Source organism: Budorcas taxicolor, chromosome 4 (assembly GCF_023091745.1).
Source record: "Budorcas taxicolor isolate Tak-1 chromosome 4, Takin1.1, whole genome shotgun sequence".
Lineage (NCBI taxonomy): Eukaryota > Metazoa > Chordata > Mammalia > Artiodactyla > Bovidae > Budorcas > Budorcas taxicolor.
In genome coordinates this window covers 103,661,298-103,683,174 of record NC_068913.1, presented here as the reverse complement: position 1 = coordinate 103,683,174, position 21,877 = coordinate 103,661,298, and positions in this window count along the sequence as shown.

Genomic DNA, 21,877 nt, shown 5'->3' with positions numbered 1-21,877 from the left:
TGCCACCCCATAGACTGCAGCATACTAGGCATCAGTGTCCACCACCAACTACCTGAGCTGCTCAAACTCATGTCCATCCAGTCAGTGATGCCATCTAACCATCTCATCCTGTGTTGTCCCCTTCTCTGCCTGCCTTCAATCTTTTCCAGCATCAGTGCTGGGAAATGAGTCAGCTCTTCACTTCAGGTAGCCAAAGTACTGGAGCTTCAGCTTCAGCATCAGTCCTTCCAATGAATATTCAGGGTTGATTTCCTTTAGGATTGACTGGTTTGATCTCCTTGCATTCCAAGGGACTCTCAAGAGTCTTCTCCAACACTACAGTGCAAAAGCATCAATTCTTTGGTGCTAGGTTTTCTTTATGGTCCAAATCTAACATTCATAAATTACTACTGGAAAAACCATAGCTTTGACTAGACAGACTTTTGTTGGCAAAGTAATGTCTCTGCCTTTTAATATGCTGTCTAGGTTGACCATAGCTTTTCTTCCAAGGAGCAAGCATCTTTTACTTTCATGGCTGCAAGTGATTTTGCAGCCATCTGTAGTGACTTTTTAGCTCCCTAAAATAGAGGCAATCACTGTTTCCATTGTTTCCCCATCTATTTGCCATGAAGTGATGGGACTGGATGCCATGATCTTGGTTTTTTGAATGCTGAGTTTTAAGCCAACTTATCCATTCTTCTCTTTCACTTTCATCAAGAGGCTCTTTAGTTTCTCTTTGCTTTCTGCCATAAGGGTGGTGTCATTTTCATATCTGAGGCCATGGATATTTCTCCTGGCAATCTTGATTCCAGCTTGTGTTCATCCAGCGTGGCATTTTGCATCATGTACTCTGCATGTAAGTTAAATAAATAATGTGAAAATATACAGTCTTGACATCCTCCTTTCCCAATTTGGAACCAGTCCATTGTTTCATGTCCAGTTCTAACTGTTGCTTCCTGACCTGCATACAGATATCTCAGGAGGCAGGTAAGGTGGTCTGGTATTCCCATCTTTTTCAGAATTTTCCACAGTTTGTTGTGATCCACATAGTCGAAGGCTTTGGCATAGTCAGTAAAGCAGAAATAGATGTGTTTCTGGAACTCTCTTGCTTTATTGATGATCCAACACATGTTGGCAATTTGATCTCTGGTTCCTCTGCCTTTTCTAAAACCAGCTTGAGCATCTGGAAGTTCTTGGTTCATGTACTGTTGAAACCTAGCTTGGAGAATTTTGAGCATTGCTTTGCTAGCGTGTGAGATGAGTGCTACTGTGTGGTAACCTGAACATTCTTTGGCATTGGCTTTCTTTGAGATTGGAATGAAAACTGACCTTTTCCAGTCCTGTGGCCACTGCTCAGTTTTCCAAGTTTGCTGGCATATTGAGTGCAGCACTTTCACAGCATCGTCTTTTAGGATTTGAAATAGCTCAAATGGAATTCCATCACCTCCAGTAGCTTTGTTTGTAGTGATGCTTCCTAAGGCCCACTTGACTTCACATTCCAGGATGTCTGGCTCTAGGTGAGTGATCGCACCAATCTGGTTTTCTGTGTCTTTAAAATTTTTTGTTTAGTTTTTCTGTGTATTATTGCCACCTCTTATTAATACCTTCTGCTTCTGTTAGGTCCATACCATTTCTGTCTTTTATTGTGCTCATCTTTGCATGAAATATTCCCTTGGTATCTCTAATTTTCTTGAAGAGATCTCTAGTCTTTCCCATTCTATTTTCCTCTATTTCTTTGCATTGGTCACTGAAGAAGGCTTTCTTATCTCTCCTTGCTATTCTTTGGAACTCTGCATTCAGATGGATGTATCTTTCCTTTTCTCCTTTGCCTTTCATGTCTCTTCTTTTCTCAGATATTTGTAAGGTCTCCTCAGACAACCATTTTTGCCTTTTTGCCTTTCTTTTTCTTGGAGATAGTTTTGATCACCACCTCCTGTACAACGTTGCAAACCTCCATCCATAGTTCTTCAGGCACTCTATCAGATCTAATCCCTTGAATTTATTTGTCATTTCCACTGTATAATCATCAGGGATTTGATTTAGGTCATATCTGAATGGTCTAGTGATTTTCCCTACTTTCTTTAATTTAAGTCTGAATTTTGCAATAAGGAGTTCATGATCTGAGCTCAGCTCCTAGTCTTATTTTTGCTGACTGTATAGAGTTTCTCTGCCTTCAGCTGCAAAGAATATAATTAATCTGAAATCAGTGCTGATCATCTGGTGATGTCCATGTGTAGAGTCATCTCTTGTGTTGTTGGAAGAGGGTGTTTGCTATGACCAGGGTGTTCTCTTGTTAACCTGTTAGGCTTTGCCCTGCTTCATTTTGTACTCCAAGTTCAAACTTGCTTGTTATTCCTGGAATCTCTTGACTACTTACTTTTGCATTCCAGTCTGCTATGATGAAAAGAACAGCTTTTTTGGGTGTTAGTTCTAGAAGGTCTTGTAAGTCATCATAGAATCTTTTAACTTCAGCTTTTTCAGCATTAGTGGTTTGCATAGATTTGGATTACTGTGATATTGAATGGTTTGCCTTGGAAATGAACAGATGTCATTCTGTCACTTTTGAGACTGCACACAAGTACTGAATTTTGGACTCTTTTGTTGACTATGAGGGCTACTACATTTCTTCTAGGGGATTCTTTCCCTTAGTAGTAGATATAATAGTCATTTGCATTTAATTTGCCCATTCTGGTCCATTTTAGTTCACTGATTCCTAAAATGTCGATGTTCACTCTTGTGATATCCTGTTTGACCACTACCAATTTACCAGTTTCCCAAATAGATGGGGAAACAATGGAAACAGTTACAAAGTTTATTTTCTTGGGCTCCAAAATCACTGCAGATGGTGACTGCAGCCATGAAATTAGAAGATGCTTGCTCCTTGGAAGAAAAGCTATGACAAACCTAGACAAGAATATTAAAAAGCAGAGACAGCACTTTGCTGACAAAGGTCCATCTAGCTAAAGCTATGATTTTTCCAGTAGTCATGTATGGATGTGAAAGTTGGACCACAAAGGAAGCTGAGCGCCAAAGAACAGATGCTTTTGACTTGCGGTGTTGGAGAAGACTCTTGAGAGTCCCCTGGACTGCAAGAAGATCCAACCAAAAGGAAATCAGTCCTGAATATTCATTGGAAGGACTGATGCTGAAGCTGAAGCTCCAATACTTTGGCCACCTGATGCAAAGAACTGACTCACTGGAAAAACCCTGATGCCAGGAAAGATTGAAGACAGAAGGAGAAGGGGATGACAGAGGATGAGATGGTTGGATGGCATAACCACCTTTATGGACATGAGTTTGAACATGCTCCTGGACATAGTGATGGACAAGGAAGCCTGGCGTGCTGTAGTCCATGGGGTCACAAAGAGTTGGACACGACTTAGTGACTGAACTGACTGAATTTACCTTGATTCACGGACCTAATAGTCCAGATTCCTATGCAATAGTGTCCTCTACAGCATGGGACTTTGCTTCCATCACCAGTCACATCCACAACTGGGTGCTATTTTTGCTTTGGCTCAGCCTCTTCGTTCTTTCCTGAGCTGCTGCTCTGCTGTTCTCCAGTACAATAATGGGCACCAACTGACCTGGAAGGTTCATCTTTCAGTGTCGTATCTTTCTGCCTTTTCACACTGTTCATGAGGTTCTCAAGGCTAGAATATTGACGTGGTTTGCCATTCCCTTCTCCAGTGGACCACATTTTGTCAGGAGGTTTTTTAAAAGAGTCAACTCTGAATATTGCTTTATTAAATGTGATGCTTCTTGTACATGCACAAGGCTGATAGTAGCCCTTTATCGCAATAATTAATATCGAGTTAGGAAATCTTTGCTTATTTGAGGTGGGGGTGAAGGGAGTAGTATTGTTTTAATTTTGAACTTAGGTTACTCGTAAGTTTGAACGTATTTCAAGTTTTAAGTATTCCTTCTATTAAGTAATGCATGTGGTTGTACTTGTTGTTTTAGCCACTAAGTTGTGTCCGACTCTTTGAGACCCCACAAACTGTAGCCTGCCAGTCTCCTCCATCCATGGGATTTTCCAGGCAAGTATACTGGAGGGGATTGCCATCTCCTTCTCCAGGAGATATTCCTGACCCAGGGACTGAACCCCTGTCTCCTGCATTGGCAGACAGATTCTTTACCGCTGAGCCACCAGGGAAGCTCAACACATGTCGAGTAAGTCCTAAAATTAAGGTGCAGTATAATGTACTGCTTTGAAATCTAGTGAAATTGAGAGGGCTTTCAATGGCCTATCTGCAAGTTCCCCACCTGGCTCTGTTCTCGGAACTAGGTGTCTTTGCCAAACAACTTTCCTTTTCAAAAAGACTGGGGACAGTTGCTGCTTATCCCTGAGTAGTGGGACTTTAGTTCCCTGCATATAATTGGAATTATTCAAACAAACCAGTTGCATCCTTCCACAGGAACTGTGGGCACTCCACCCTCATGATCCTACAAGCCTGCTTTGCAGAGCACTGGTTGTTCACCCTGTTCCCAAGTACCAGCCTTGTGTGGCCTTGCCTGGTATGTCCTCCTTCCCAGGCTGTGATTATACACACTAGTAAACTGCTGTTGATCTCATCTGTCCCGTGTTGAGTGTTGTGTCTTCAGCCAACCTGTTAATCCTAAGGTAGGAATCCCTTCTTCACCAACCAGAAGAGGAGGTCGGTGATTAAAGAAATTAGACAAATATGTGCCTGCAAAGTGTGAAGCAGTATGTCAGTTGGTGAGGCCACCAGAGTGAACAAAACAGATTTACTCTGCCCTCAGCAAGCTTACTGGAGAAGGCAATGGCAACACACTCTAGTACTCTTGCCTGGAAAATCCCATGGGTGGAGGAGCCTGGTAGGCTGCAGTCCATGGAGTCGCAAAGAGTTGGACACGACTGAACAACTTCACTTTCACTTTTCACTTTCATGCATTGGAGAAGGAAATGGCAACCCACTCCAGTGTTCTTGCCTGGAGAATCCCAGGGACAGCAGAGCCTAGTGGGCTGCCGTCTATGGGGTCGCACAGAGTTGGACACGACTGAAGCGACGTAGCAGCAGCAGTAGCAGCAGCAAGCTTACAGTTTTTTGAGGGAGACAGACATTAAACAAATAGCCACATGATAATATTATAATCGTTGTTGTTGTTCAGTCACTCAGTCATGTCTGACTCTTTTTGACCCCAAGGACTACAACATGCCAGGCCTCTCTGTTCTTCACTATCTCTTGGAGTTTGCTCAAACTCATGTCCATTGAGTTGGTGATGCCATTCAACCATCTCATCTCACTCTTTTTCATTCTGATTTTTTTGTTGTTAGTTTTACTTTTAGATTTCTTCCCTGTCAGAAATTTGGTAACTATTCATTTTTGCACATAATTTTTTTTAAAGAAATACATGCACATGTGTTACATGCCCATGCAAAAAATGTCAATAGTGCAAAAGAATATAGAATGAAAAGTAGATCTCCTCTCCAAAACAAACCTCCACAATCTATGGATCTATGTTCTTTTAGAATTTTTTATGCACATACCCACGTATAGCCTTTACAAACTGTCTTCTGTCCCTTGTTCCTTTTACTTAAAGATATATATAGAACTTTCAGATTAGTGTGTGTATTGTAGCCCATTAAAAAAAAATAGCTACAGAATTTTCCACTGAGCATCTTAGGATAAAAAACTCCACGTCCTGTTTACTGTGTTACATATAATGTTGCAATGAACAATATGTTTCTGTGCACATATGCAAAAGTTTCAATGGTTAAGTTTTCAGAATTTGAATTGTTGGGTCAAGGTAATTGTTTATTAAGAACTTTCTATATATTAAGAAAAGTAGTATTTTGTCAAATATTTTGTAACTCTTTTTTCTCAGTTTGTGATTTAAGTTTTTGTTTAGACCATACAGAAAATTTAAATGTTTATGTCACCCAATTTGTCAATCTTTCCCTTTATGGTTTCTGTATTTTGTTTAGAGATATACCAAGATTAATTGTGTTTCTTTTCTACTACTTTAAAGGTTTAATTTTTACATCAAATTTTTAATTTATATGAAGTTTAATTTGGCACAAAGAATGAGCCAAGTCAGTTTTTTTCCAGATGGCTTCTCAGTGGCCCAATACCACTTATTACAAATCAGTTTTTTTGTTTACTATTTTGGTATGCTGTCTTTATCTTGTATTAAATTCCCATTTACCTTTAAATTTAGTTCTATAGTTTATACTTTGTTCTAGTGATCTGTTTGTTTATTCATGCATCAGGGCCAAATCTCTTAAATTACTATACTTTATGTGATATTCTATACAGTCATTTTTATTCCATCTGCAATTGATTTTGGTATATGATGTTATATGAGAATGTAAATGTCAAATAAAGTTGCTCTGCAGACAGAAAAAAAATAGAAGTTGAAGAAAATGGAGATGGTAGGTATAAGACCTCTCAAAGCTTTATGGATAATTATTTCATGAAAGGTGGAAAAAGAGAAAGGATAGTTTACAACTATGGTACTTTTGTCATTTTATTCCTAAAAATATGCTATGATATTTAATATTATTAACAGTATAATAGATAAATATTGTTGTTAATATATGACCCTTTTGATCATTATTTTCTGTCCTTGTAGTTCTTTGAAACCATTAAATTTTGCTATCTGAATAAATTATGGAAGGCCCTATTCTGTTATTACACTTCCCTACCCTTTTCCCTTTATGCTTTTTTCTTTCCTGTTTTTACAATTCTTTTTTAAAGATTTAAATACAAAATAATATGTTTGAATTTTGCCACAAGACTCCAGAGAGGAGCAGTACCATGAAGTGACAAATATCTGGAGCAGAGCCCAGCATTTTCCTGCCACAGATTAGACTTGACTATAATTATAAGCGTTAGCTTCCTTTTGGTGAAATACAAAGTGAACCACATCTCTAAATAATACAGAAGTTTTAAACACGGATGGGGTTTAAAAGTAAAACTACAAAAGAAAATGACACTTAGGTCACCTCCTCCTGTATGTATCTCCCAGAAATAGAGCTTAATTTCACAAGGAACACAACAATTTGGGTAGATTTCAGCTACAATTTTGTGGCAGACACAGTTCATGACAGCTCCTACCACAGAGACTTGAAAAACCAAATACTGCCTTCCTTAATCTCACTTGTAGCCAGCTGTGGTTGGTGTGACACATTGACTGTTGGTGAATACTGGATTTTTTTTTTTTTTCCTATGAAGGAGACAGCTACAGATCCAAAGTTTGTGCCTACCAACTTCCATATTGTTGCTGTTCAGTTGCTCTGCTGTGTCTGACTCTTTGCGACCCATGGACTGCAGCACACCAGGCTTTCCTTTCCTTCACTATCTCCCAGAGCTTGCTCAAACTCATGTCCATTGAGTTGGTGATGCCATCTAACCATCTCATCCTCTGTCGTCCCTCCTCTTGCTTTCAATCTTCCCTAGCATCAGGGTCTTTTCCAATAAGTCGTCTCTTCACATCAGGTGCCAAAGTACTGGAGCTTCAGCTTCAGCATCAGTCCTTCCAGTGAATATTCAGAACTGATTTTCTTTAGGATGGACTGGTTGGATCTCCTTGCTGTCCAAGTGACTCTCAAGAGTCTTATCCAACACCACAGTTCAAAAGCATCAGTTCTTTCTCACTTGGCCTTCTTTATGGTCCAACTCTCACATCAACGCATGACTACTAGAAAAGCCATAGCTTTGACTAGATGGATGTTTGTTGGCAAAGTAATGTCTCTACTTTTTAATACACTGTCTAGGTTGGTCATAGCTTTTCATCCAAGAAGCAATCTTTCCCAGTATTCATAGGCTTAAATCTAATCCCCAGTGTGGTGATATGAGAAGATGAGGCTTTTGTGAGGTGATTAGGTCAGGAAGATGGGGCCCTCATGAATGGCATTAGTGCCCCTATAAAAAAGGACCCAGAAAGCACCCTTGTCCCTTCTATCTTGTGAGGATATAGTGAACAGTCATATATGAACCAGAAAGTGGGTACTCAGACACAGAATCTGCCAGTGCCATAACCTTGGACTTCCCAGTCTCTAGAACAGTGAGAAATAAATATCTGTGGTTAAAGTCACTCAATGTATGGTATTTTTATTACATCAGGCTGAGCAGACTAAGACAGAACAGATGTGGTTGACACCATCTTTTCTTCCCTCTTTTTCTCTTGAAAGCCGTCTTGATGTCCAGAGTTCTGAAAACTATTTTTAAACCATGAGTTATATTACAAGAAAGTCTCAGAGCCTTACCCTGAACTTAGATGCCAGTACTTCTTATCTCCAAGTTTCTTGTTGTGATGAAACAAAAACCCTTTTGTGAGTCCATGCTGTTGTGAAGTCAATAACTCGTACCTGACTCTTTTGCAACTGCGTGGACTGTAGCCTGCCAGGATCCCCTGTCCATGGGATTTTCCAGGCAAGAATACTGAAATGGGTTGCCATTTCCATCTCCAGGAGTTCTTTCTGACCCTCTGGGTTTGAATCCCTGTCTCCTGCATTGACAGCTGGATTCCTTACCGCTGAGCTACTTGAGAAGCCCAGTTAACTGTTCTATAACATGCTGCCAACAGACTGCAAGGAGATCAAACCAGCTAATCCTAAAGGAAATCAACCTTGAATATTCACTGGAAGGACCGATGCTGAAGCTGAAGCTCCAATACTTTGGCCACCTGTTGCAAAAAGGCAGCTTATTGGAAAAGATCCTGATGCTTGGAAGGACTGAAGGCAAAAAGAGAAGGGGGCAGCAGAGGATGAGATGGTTAGATAGCATCACTGATTCAAGGACATGAATTTGAGCAAATTCCAGAAGATAGTGGAGGACAGAGGAGCCTGATGGGCTGCAGGACACATCATTGCAAAGAGTCTGACACAACTTAGCCACTGAACAACGATAAGAACAACAAATGTGGAACCAAGAACAGTAGATGATAAAGTCTTATAACATATGAAATGAAGCAATAATTTAAAGAACACAGTCCAGTAATAAACTTGTTGTAGGGAGAAGTCAATTCTGACTCCCTGTTGGAAAAGATTTCTTTGAGTTGCTTTTCATGGCTTTTTAAAAAATTACAATCATACATAATGGCCTACTTCAGAGGACCCTGCCCCTCTGCCTGACTGTTAAACTAAAGAGCCTTTGTTCAGCTCATAAAGAGATAATCTGACCCTGCCTGCATGCTAAGTTACTTCAGTCATGTCTGACTGTGCAACCCTATGAACTGTAGCCAGCCAGGCTCTTCTGTCCATTGGATTCTCTAGGCAAGAATACTAAGAATACTGGAGTGAGTTCTCATTTCTTTTTCAATGGGATCTTCCTGACCTAAGGATCAAGCCCATGTCTCTATGTCCCTTGCATTGGTTCCTTACCACTCACATCACCTGGGAAGCTCACTGCCCACAGATGAATGGCTTTAGGGAAAAAAAGGAGATTAGTATAACCTTTCCAAAGGCTGGCTATTCCTAGAGATGTTTTGTGAGACTGAAGACCCTTTTACTTCCTCACTGGCTCTCCCTTTCTATTCTCCCTTTTGACTTTAGTTCCTCATTGCCTCTCTTTCTCTGACTCTATAAAAAACCTGGCATCCAGACCCTGACAAGATGGTTATTTTAAGACATTAGTCTGCCATCTTTTTAATCAGCCAGCTTTCCAAATAAAGTTGTATCCCTCGCCTCACCACTTCATCTCTCAGGTTCATTGGCCTGTCATGCAGAAAGCAGAGCAATCTTGGACTTGGTAACAAATTGGCTTCTTGTCTACATAATTCAATGACTTTTTTCAATAAAGATTTTTTTCAACTGATATTCACAGGAGATGAGGTCCTATGAGAATAAAAACAAAGTGTCACTATATTTTATTTGAAGATTTAAATATGAAAACCCTACTCACAGGCTGTAGGTGATAATATTCTCTTTGAATTATTGAAGGTAAACATTAGTAGAATTCACAGTGCTGATGCTGAGTAGGATGCCTTGGGGCTCCTGGGCACAAAGCCTTTCTGTGCACCTCATTTCTTTGATTATAGTAAACAGCCTTCAGTCAACCTCCATGACCTTCCCTGAGTTCCAGTGGGTAGGTTCAAGCAGTTATTAATTTGGGATGAGAGAGGATGCAAGATCAAGGAGAAACAAACAGTCAAGAGCAGCCTTGGGGCATGATCCTATTTCCCCATCAAAGGATACACACAGCAATGTCTTTGAGCTATTTTGCAGATACTGAAACCCCTTCCAGGTGGGAGAAGTTAACGAGGGTATTCTGCCCACATGCATGTAGACCCCAGACCAGTTGGACCAGAGGGCTGATGATGCTGACTCCTACTTACCTCACCATCAACCCATCAGAAGAATGTCCACAAGCTGATTATGCCCTCTTTGAACAATTACTTTAAAACTTCCCACTATCTTCTCCAAGTTGGCACACCTGGTTTTGAGGGCATTAGCCCACTGTGGCCCCCATCACCTGGCAAAGTAATAAAGTTATCCTTTTTTACTTCACCTATAACTCAGTCTCTGAAACTTGATTCAGTACTGGTGTACAGAGAAGCTGAGCTTTTAGCATCAGAACTAAAAAACATTTCAAGAAACACTCTGTTCTAGCCACTCATTTTCTGTCTGATGCAGAATGAAATAAAATTTCTTTCTTTTTTTTTAAACTAAAGCTTAAAAAGTTATTCATCCCCAAATTGTAACAGACATTTGTCTCTTTTATTATTACTATTATTAATTAATTTATTTTTTGGCAGTGCTGGGTCTTTGCTGCTTTGTGAGGGCTTTCTCTAGCTGCAGAAAGCAGGGCTTTCTCTTCATTGAGGTGCATGGGCTTCTCATTGTGGCTGTTTCTCTTGTAGAGCACTGGCTCTGGGCACTCAGGCTCAGTAGTTGTGGCACATGGGCTTTGTTGCTCCACAGCGTGCGGAATCTTCCCAGACCAGGGCTTGAACCCATGTCCCCTGCTTTGGCGTGCATATTCCTATACTCTCTTATGTGTGCAATAGTCAACAGCATTATGTCTAATCAATGTACATATCTTAATTTAAAAATAATACTATTGGGAGAATGATGCCCATAGACTTGCTCCAAGGCAGAGTTGCCATAAACCTTCAATTCATAAAAAACACAGTATCTTAGAAATACAATAAAACATATACATGTGTATATATATAAAGTATATTTATATGTCTATGATCATTTTTACCCTTAATTATATACATGAGTACATGTACATACTGACATATTTATACACACATAAGTTACATATGCATGTATATGTATATATTCATTTATACACTCTGTATATATACTCATATGTATGAGTCTGCAATTACATTGCCACAATATAATTATATATTTGCAGGCTTCTATAATGTCATCTTGGGCTTCCCAGGTGGCTCAGTGATAAAGAATCTGTCTGTTAATGCAGGGGATGTGGGTTTGATCCCTGGGTCAGGAAGACCCCCTGGAGAAGGAAATGGCAACCCACTCCAGTATTCTTGCCTGGGGAATTCCAGGGACAGAAGCACCTGGCAAGCTTCAGTCCATGGGTTTGCAAAAGAGTTGGACATGATTTAGTGACTAAACAACAATTAAACCATCTTAGCCACTGTACCTTTGTCTTTAGCTTTCAGAAGTTAACATATATCTTGGTGTGGATTTCCTTTTTTGGGAATTCTCTTGGTTTCTTTCATCTGTAGATGTATATCTTTTCTCAATTTGTGAAGTTTTCAGCCACTATTATTTCTTTGAATTTTTCAACCATTCCCCCCAACCCACTCCACCCCCATTCTTTCTCTTCTTTCGAGAATCCAGTGATTAGATCTTTTGTTACTTTTCCACAAGTCCTCTAAATTTTATTTGTCCCAGAAAACTTTGTAATTCCACATAAGAGCAATTTTTGGTGATAGCTGCTCTAAAATCTTTGTCAGATAATTCTGTTTCATCTCAGAATTGGCCGTTGAATTTCTCTTCTCATCCAATTTGTGATTTTTCCTGATTGTTGGCATGATGGATGATTTTCTATTGCATCCTAGGCATTTTGGATAATGTTAGGAGACTCTGAACCCTATTTAATCATATTTTAGTAGGCAATTAAGATGTAGCTCTTGGCTTACTTTCATGGGCTGTGGTTCCAAGGACAATTTAATTTTTCTAGCTCTTGAAGTGCTGCTATGTTCTCCTGAGTTCACTTGGGGCCGCCTTGCCCTTCTCTGGTCCTGGTATTACCAGGTGTGTGGGGGAGGCATGAGCAGAACCTCAGGAAGGAGAGCAGTCCCTGGGCTGCCCAATGATGGCAGGATCCTGGATTCCATTTGTTTGACTTAGTATGGATAGAATGCTAGATTTCTAATTAAAAAAATAGATATGCAACAAGCAACAAAAGTTTACTGTATAGCACAGGGAACTGTAGTCAATATCTTTTAATAACCCATAATGAAAAATAATCTGAGAAATAACATATGTGTGTATGTGCAACTGAATCACCTTGCTATGCACCCAAAACACTGTAAGTTGACTATTCTTCAATAAAATATATACATCAAGAAAGAAAGATAACTGAAAATGGAGGTTTAGAATTTCAGTTTATACAGGATCTTCAACAAAGAACAACAACAATAAAAAGTCATAACAGGGCTTCCCTGGTGGTCCAGTGGGTAAAGAATTCAGCTTTCAATGCAAAGGATACCGGTTAGATCCTGGTCCAGGAAGATACCACATGCCATGAGGCAAGTGAGCCCATGTGCCACAACTAATGAACCCATGTTCTGGAGCCTGCGAGCCACAATTGTTGAAGCCCGAGTGCCTAGAGGCTGTGATCTGCAGCAAGAGAAGCCACTGCATTGAGAAGCCCTTGCACCACAAATAGAGAGTAACCTCCACTCACAGCAACTAGATAGAGAAAGCTGCCTCACAGCATCGAAGACCCAGTACTGCCAAACATAAATAAATAAATAGTACTTAAATAATAACGAATTTAAAGGGAAATGACAGCACAAAGGAAAGCAGTTCAGGCTTCCAAGGGCCACAGACTGGGAAAGTAAATATATGGGAGGGAACTAATGGACCAAAGATTGTTTGGGGATTCCTCTGTTGCCATCTCTGGGCTGATTAGAGTCTGTCTTTAAGAAGAGGAAAATTTAAATTTTGCCTTTAGTCAGACAAGGGGAAACACTTTCTGCCTTTCTTGATTTTTAGTTGCCTTCATCTTAAAAAACAAAATTCAGCTGAGTAAATTTGAAGCTCCAGTTGGTTGTATTAAGCAATTCATGAACTGGGCAGCATGCTGTGCAGCAACTAGAAAGGTACAAAATTGAAGGCATTGGTAGGCAGAAGGGTGGGAGTGGGGAGCTATTAACAAGGAAGAGAAGATTATTTTTGGCCGGGATGTCTTCTTCTGTGGGGATGCAGACTGCCTGTTCTTCTCCCTCTAAGATGGAGAGGGCCATGTGACAGTTGACTTTGCTGGGGCTGACAAGAAAATTTCATAGTGGTTGATTAAGACGCCATTTCTAATGAAGGTCGAAACTGCAAATTAGGCCAGCTCCTAAATATAGGTTTGGTATCATTGGCTTTAGCACAAGTGATGCCATTTTGGACCTGTGGTTTTCCTTTCACAACTTCAAAACAATATTTATGTCAATGAGGCATATTTTGGGGTGACGTTCTGGTTTCCTTCACGTGGAAAAAGTTGGGAAACACCAGGACTGGATTGCCTTATGCCAGAAGTGGGGGCTGGAAAAGTGGGAGCTCGGAAATGCCAGGCCTCCTCTGTCCTGTCTCCCCTGACAGCCCACCTGCTGCCAGTGAGTTTGGAGTCATGGGCGGGGATCTCTGTTAGGTGTCTGCTGGGCTTCCCTTTCCTGGTCCTTGGGCCAGAGGCAGCTTTTCTCAGGATTTCATTTTGGTCTGTCCTGTTTTCCCACATCCAGTTTAAGATACTTGGGAGAAAAAAGGTCGAACCCAGGGAACTCACGGCTTGTTGTTCCTCAATTCCTGAGGTCCTTAGCCAGTTAGCCTTCTCTTTTCCATTTTTCAGAGTCCTATTATGATTGTTTATTTTTATGGTTGTATTTAGAGGAGATGAGAAGAGCTTCCCTGGTAGCTCAGCAGTCAAGAACCCAGCTGCAAAGCAGGAGGTGCGGGAGACTCGGGTTTGATTCCTAGGCTGGGAAGATCCCCTGGAGGAGGGCATGGCAACTCACTCCAGTATTCTTGCCAGAAGAATCTTGGACAGAGGAGCCTGGTGGGCTAGGATTCATGGGGTCACAAATAGTCAGAAACAACCGAAGTGACTGAGAACACACACACATAGAGGACAGGAGCAGAGAAATGTATGTAGAGGAAAAAAGTCTGCCATCCAGGTTAATTTAGACTAGTTACTTTTAAGGTCCCAGGGACTTAGGAAGAAACTTTGACCTTCCCCTTAACTGTCTAACAGAACATAGACAGGACATGTTGAGGAAGTGTGGAGACAGGAAGGAACTTAGCAAAGTCCCTCTGTCTCTGGAAGGCCCAGGAAACATTTGTTGATCCAACCTTTGCTTTTCCATCTCTCTATGAACTGCCTTCCTCCCCTTGGGAAGTCACAAACCACTACCTCCAACAACCTCTTTTGTCTTCAGCTAAAGGTGGTATTTATGTGAGGGTTTCAACTATTTTGGTAGTTACTCAGTTTTCCTGGGTCTCTCCCATGTATATATGTTGTCTTGTTTTTCTCCTGTTAATCTGTCTCACAGCAGTTTAACTTTTAGACCAGTCCAGAGACCCTAGAAGGGTTAAGGGAGAATTTTCCTTCCTGACAAATGGAGGCATAAAGGAGTCTCTGGGAATTACTCCAAATAGTCAAGATAAAAATTAGGTGCATGACAAAGCCAGTGGACGTGATGGAATTCCAGTGGAGCTATTTCAAATCCTGAAAGATGAGGCTGTGAAAGTGCTGCACTCAATATGCCAGCAAATTTGGAAAACTCAGCAGTGGCCACAGGACTGGAAAAGGGCAGTTTTCATTCCAATCGCAAAGAAAGGCAATGCCAAAGAATGCTCAAACTACTGCACAATTTCACTCATCTCACATGCTAGTAAAGTAACGCTCAAAATTCTCCAAGCCAGGCTTCAACAGTATGTGAACCGTGAAATTGCAGATGTTCAAGCTGGTTTTAGAAAAGGCAGAGAAACCAGAGATCAAATTGCCAACATCTGCTGGATCATCAGAAAAGCAAGAGAGTTCCAGAAAAATGTCTACTTCTGCTTTATTGACCATGCCAAAGCCTTTGACTCTGTGACCCACAACAAACTCTGGAAAATTCTTAAGAGATGGGAATATCAGACCACCTAACTTACCTCTTGAGAAATCTGTATGCAGGTCAGGAAGCAACAGTTAGAACTGAACATGGAACAACAGACTGGTTCCAAATAGGGAAAGGAGTCTGTCCAGGCTGTGTATTATCACCCTGCTTATTTAATTTATATGCAGAGTACATCATGAGAAATGCTGGGCTGGATGAAGCACAAGCTGGAATCAAGATTGCCGGGAGAAATATCAATAATGTCAGATATGCAGATGATGCCACCTTTACGGCAAAAAGTGAAGAAAAACTAAAAAGCCTCTTGCTGAAAGTGAAAGAAGAGAGTGAAAAAGTTGGCTTAAAACTCAACAATCAGAAAACTAAGATCATTGCTTCTGGTCCCATCGCTTCATGGCAAATAGATGCAGAAACAGTGGAAACAGTGTCAGACTTTATTTTTGGGGGCTCCAAAATCACTGCAGATTGTGACTGCAGCCATGAAATTAAAAGACACTTACTCCTTGGAAGAAAAGCTATGACCAGCCTAGACAACATATTAAAAAGCAGAGACAGTACTTTGCCAACAAACGTTCGTCTAGTCAAAGCTATGGTTTTTCCAGTAGTGATGTATGGATGTGAGAGTTGGAATATAAAGAAAGCTTCAGTTCAGTTCAGTTCAGTCCTCAGTCATGTCCGACTCTTTGCAACCCCATGAATTGCAGCACACCAGGCCTCCCTGTCCATCACCAGCTCCTGGAGTTAACCCAAACTTGTGTCCATCGAATAGGTGATGCCATCCAGCCATCTCACCCTCTGTTGTCCCCTTCTCCTTCTGCCCCCAATCCCTCCCAGCATCAGGGTCTTTTTCAATGAGTCAACTCTTCGCATGAGAGGGCCAAAGTACTGGAGTTTCAGCTTTAGCATCAGTCCTTCCAATGAACACCCAGGACTGATCTCCTTTGGATCTCCTTGCAGTCCATGGGACTCTCAAGAGTCTTCTCCAACACCACAGTTCAAAAGCATCTATTGTTTGGTGCTCAGCTTTCTTCACAGTCCAACTCTCACATCCATACATGACCACTGGAAAAACCATAGCCTTGACTAGACGGACCTTTGTTGGCAAAGTAATATCTCTGCTTTTTAAATATGCTATCTAGGTTGGTCATAACTTTCCTTCCAAGGAGTAAGCGTCTTTTAATTTCATGGCTGCAGTCAACATCTCCAGTGATTTTGGAGCCCCCCTGCAAAAAAAGTCTGACACTGTTTCCACTGTTTCCCCATCTATTTCCCATGAAGTGATGGGACCAGATGCCATGATCTTTGTTTTCTGAATGTTGAGCTTTAAGCCAACTTTTTCACTCTCTTCTTTCACTTTTATCAAGATGCTTTTTAGTTCCTCTTCTTTTTCTGCTGTAAGGGTGGTGTAATCTGCATATCTGAGGTTATTGCTATTTCTCTCGGCAATCTTGATTCCAGCTTGTGCTTCTTCCAGCCCAGCGTTTCTCATGATGTGCTCTGCATATAAGTTAAATAAGCAGAGTGTCAATATACAGCCTTGACGTACTCCTTTTCCTATTTGGAACCAGTCTGTTGTTTCATGTCCAGTTCTAACTGTTGCTTCCTGACCTGCATATAGGTTTCTCAAGAGGCAGGTCAGGTGGTCTGGTAATCACATCTCTTTCAGAATTTTCCACAGTTTATTTTCATCCACACAAAGACTTTGGTATAGTCAATAAAGCAGAAGCAGATGTTTTTCTGGAACTCTCTTGCTTTTTTGATGATCCAGCAGATGTTGGCTTAACACTGAAGAATTGATGCTTTCAAAATAGGGTGTTGGAGAAGACTCTTGAGAGTCCCTTGGACTGCAAGGAGATCCAACCAGTCCATTCTGAAGGAGATCAGTCCTGAGTATTCATTGGAAAGACTGATGCTGAAGCTGAAACTCCAATACTTTGGCCACCTGATATGAAGAGCTGACTCATTGGAAAAGACCCTGATGCTGGGAAAGATTGAAGGCAGGAGGAGAAGGGGATGACAGAGTATGAGATGGTTGGATGACATCAGTGACTCAATGGGGATGAGTTTGAGTAAATTCCAGGAGTTGAAGATGGACAGGGAGGCCTGGCGTGCCACAGTCCTTGGGGTTGCAAAGAGTCAGACATGACTGAGTGACTGAACTGAACTGAGATAGTTCTCATTAATACTTAGTCCAAGCTATGAATAATTCAAAAAACAATTTTTTGATCAATTATGCAGAAAAGATCAAATTGTTTTCCTCTTCTCTTTACAAACATATTATAAAATATGAAGAGGCATTCAAAACATATATAACCATGTATTTTGAAGATATGCTGTTGTCTGGAAAATCTGGGACTGAGAAATCATTTTATTTTTCAATCTAGCAAGTCCTGAATATTTTATATTTCCTCTCAGTTTTCTGAAAAAACTGGAGAGTTCCCTTTTAAGCTGCCCTCTTTCTACCTGTTATAGGCAGGCACTGACAGCTTCCTCCAGGCTCTCAGCTCTCACATAATAGTCTACTCAATGTCCTTCAAGGAGATCAAACCAGTCAATCATAAAGGCAATCAACCCTGAATATTCATTGGAAGAACTGATGCTAAAACTTAAGCTCCAATACTTTGGCTACCTAATTCAAAGAGCTGACTCTTTGAAAAAGACCCTGTTGCTGGTTGGATGGTTGGATGAGTTTGGGCAAACTCAGGGAAATGGTGAAGGATGAGGAAGCCTAGCATGCTGTAGTCCACGGGGTTGCAAAGAGTTGGGCATGACTTAGCAACTGAACAACAATAACAAGGTCCTTCTACCTTCCTCCTGCTGCCCAGTCTTTAAGTCAATACGGTGTGTTTTTGGTTTTTGTTACAGGAGCACTTTACTTTTAGGTAAAAGTTTGCTCTGTTTATCCAATGCTGTGTAACAACTGAGAACTGCAAACTGCAAAAGAAACTCCATGCCTACTCCCTCCCCACTCCACTCTCTCCTCCAGACTCAGAGATCTGACCAAACTCAACCTGGCTTCCAGCAGCCTAAAGCCATGTCTTTGGGACAACGCTACATGCCTTAAGTTCCAGCCTGGAAAAGCTCAAGGCTGCCAGAAGAATAGGTTGTTTCTTCCAGTCAAAACCTCTTCATTTTTCTTAAATCGTTTGTTTTAGAAAATTTGCACTTTGCAATTTTAAGTCCTTTCTCTGTTCCTTTGAGATGTATATATTTCTTCTATAATCCAGGACTGTCTTTCTAGAGGACTCCCTTTGCAGTGTAATAGTCCAGAAGGTTAGGGTCTTAGCAGACAGGGATGGTCTAATCACATTCCTTAAAATCTTTAGCATGCCTCCTTTATCACAGCACATGTTTTGGGGGCTGGGGCGCAGGGCTGAAGAATCCTGGAGGGCTTGCTGGTTGGGTCTGGCTTGGAGTCTCTCACGAGATGCTGGCAGACAGTGGCTAAAACTGGAACAGCTGGGGGCTAGAGCAGCTGGATGAGATGATTGAGTCCATCATCGACTCAATGGACATGAGTTTGAGCAAATTCCAGGAGATAGTGAAGGACAGGGAAGCCTGGCGTGCTGCAGTCCATGGGGTCGCATAGAAGCAGACGTAAATGAGCGACTGAACAACAAAGAGCAGCTGGGGGCTGGGGTAGATGGGCAACTCACTTTCTGTGGTCACTGGGTCTGGCTGAATGAGCTCTCTGCACGGCTTGATCTGGGCCTCAGGACAGCTGGTTGACTTACATGCCAGCTGCAGACGTTCAAGGGCTAGTATTCCAGTGAGTAGAGGCAGAAGCTACCATGCTTTTTCTGATCTAGTCTTGAAATTCAGCATCTATTCCAGGCATTCTAAATGTTAATAGAATGTTACAAATGTTCCATGTGAATCAAACTACCTGGGGTAAGGGGGAGGAAAAGTAAAAAAGCAGACCCCATTTCATGATAAGAGGGTCAAAGTCACATAGCAGATAAACCCAAGGAATGGGGCCATTTTGGGGAAACACAGTTTGCCACAATTATCTACATTTAAAGGATTCAGATTGAATATGCTATAGTCTTCTATGCCCATAAATAGAAAAATAATTTTGTCCCTGTATTTTCTATTGGAACTTTAGATTTTCTTCCTGATTGATGAGAGTTTGCAAAATTGTAGACATTCCTACAAGGCCTCTCAAGCTGGGAGAAATAGGCTTTATAAACAGTTAGGAATCTGTGCTTTTGAGACTTTTCTTACCCAATTCATGCTCTGGGCAACTATGACTGCCAAACCACCTTCATTGTTAATGCTGGCATTCAAACCCAGGGATTTCAATCTCTTATGATTTTTTTTTTTTGGTTGCCATTTAAAAACAAAGAAATAAAAATTGGTAGTGAGATATAAAAAATAATAACACTGATCTTTCTATCCTTGAAAGTAATTACATGCTCACTGAAGAAACTTGAAAGAATAAAGATAAGTAAAAATGGAGAAAATAAAATCAGCCATGTGCAGTTTGAACTTCAAAAAAACTCTAATCTCAACAATTGCTGATAAAAGGCAGGGTTTTGGGGTTTTGTTTGGTTTTCTCCTGTTAAGCTATCTAGGGAAATACAATAATAACCAAAAAGTGCTTTTTTTTGCCCCCTGATGATGATGATGATGATGATGATGATTGGTCACACTGCTGCATGTGGGAGTTCCCTAATCAGGGATCTGTCTCATGCACCTTGTAGTAGAGGCATGGATTCTTAACCCCTGGACCACCAGGGAAGTCCCCCACTGATTTTAAAAATTCATACTCACTCCTGTCTTTAATTATTCAGAAAGTGTCAACAAAAGCAGATAAAGATAGTCACCCCCACACAGATAAAACCCCAAGTCCAAGTCTGAGCAACTTTGGGGAACTTCTAAGCAGATGAGCATACCTGGAAGGGTGTTTTCATGGATCTTGAGGGAAAAGTAGCTGTGAAGCCAGTTCACTTTACAGGGATCAGGATGTTGAGATGCTTAAACAGCTTCCTGCTTAGCTGGATGCGATCTATATATGATGGGGCTTCCCAGGTGGTGCTAGTGATAAAGCATCCGCCTGCCAATGTAGGAGGACACAAGAGATGTGGGTTGGATCCCAGTGTTAGGAAGATCCCCTGTAGTAGGAAATGACACCCCACTCCAATATGCTTGCCTGGAAAATTCCATGGACAGAGGAGCCTGGCTGGCTACAGTCCATAGGACCACAAAGACTTGGATATGACTGAGCAAACTACATATGATATGATGGACAGAAGCCTAGACTCTGAGGTGCAGCAGTTGGATCCTCACGTGGGATGGAGGTCTGAGCCTTCCCTATCTCCATCTGTCTGTGTCATACTCTGTGCTCCCTATATAAGAGTGTTAATTGGCACTACAGTTAGTCTCTTTTCAGCACTTTCTTCATTCTAGAGTCAGTTCAGTTCAGTTCAGTCGCTCAGTCATGTCTTACTCTTTGCCACCCCATGAACTGCAGCAGGCCAGGGCTCCCTGTCCATCACCAACCCCCAGAGTCCACTGAAACCCATGTGCATTGAGTCGGTGATGCCATCCAACCATCTCATCCGCTGTCATCCCCTTCTCCTCCTGCCCTCAATCTTTCCCAGCATCAGGGTCTTTTCAAATGAGTTAGCTCTTCACATTAGGTGGCCAAAGTATTGCAGTTTCAGCCTCAGCATCAGTCCTTCCAATGAATACCCAGGACTGATCTCCTTTAGGATGGACTGGTTGGATCTCCTTGCAGTCCAAGTGTCTTCTCCAACACCACAATTCAAACGCATCAGTTCTTCGGCGCTCAGCTTTCTTCACAGTCCAACTCTCACATCCATACATGACCACTGGAAAAACCATAGCCTTGACTAGATGGACTTTTGTTGATAAAGTATTGTCTCTGCTTTTTAATATGCTATCTAGATTGGTCATAACTTTCCTTCCAAGGAAGAAGCATCTTTAATTTCATGGCTGCAAAAAACATCTGCAGTGATTTTGAAGCCCCCCAAAATAAAGGCAGCCACTGTTTCCACTGTTTCCTCATCTATTTCCCATGAAGTGATGGGACCAGATGCTATGATCTTCATTATCTGAATGTTGAGCTTTAAGCCAACTTTTTCACTCTCCTTTCACTTTCATCAAGAGGCTCTTTAGTTCTTCTTCACTTTCTGCCATAAGGGTGGTGTCATTTGCATATCTGAGGTTATTGATATTTCTCCCGGCAATCTTGATTCCAGCTTGTGCTTCCTCCAGCCCAGCATTTCTCATGATGTACTCTGCATATAAGTTAAATAAGCAGGGTGACAATATACAGCCTTGCCGTACTCCTTTTCCTATTTGGAACCAGTCTGTTGTTCCATGTCCATTTCTAACTGTTGCTTGCTGACCTGCATACAGGTTTCTCAAGAGGCAGGTCAGGTGGTCTGGTATTCCCATCTCTTTCAGAATTTTCCAGAGTTTGTTGTAGTCTACACAGTCAAAGGCTTTGGCATAGCCAATAAAGCAGAAGCAGATATTTTTCTGGAACTCTCTTGCTTTTTCCATGATCCAGCGGATGTTGGCAATTTGATCTCTGGTTTCTCTGCCTTTTCTAAAACCAGCTTGAACATCTGGAAGTTCATGGTTCGAGTCTTAT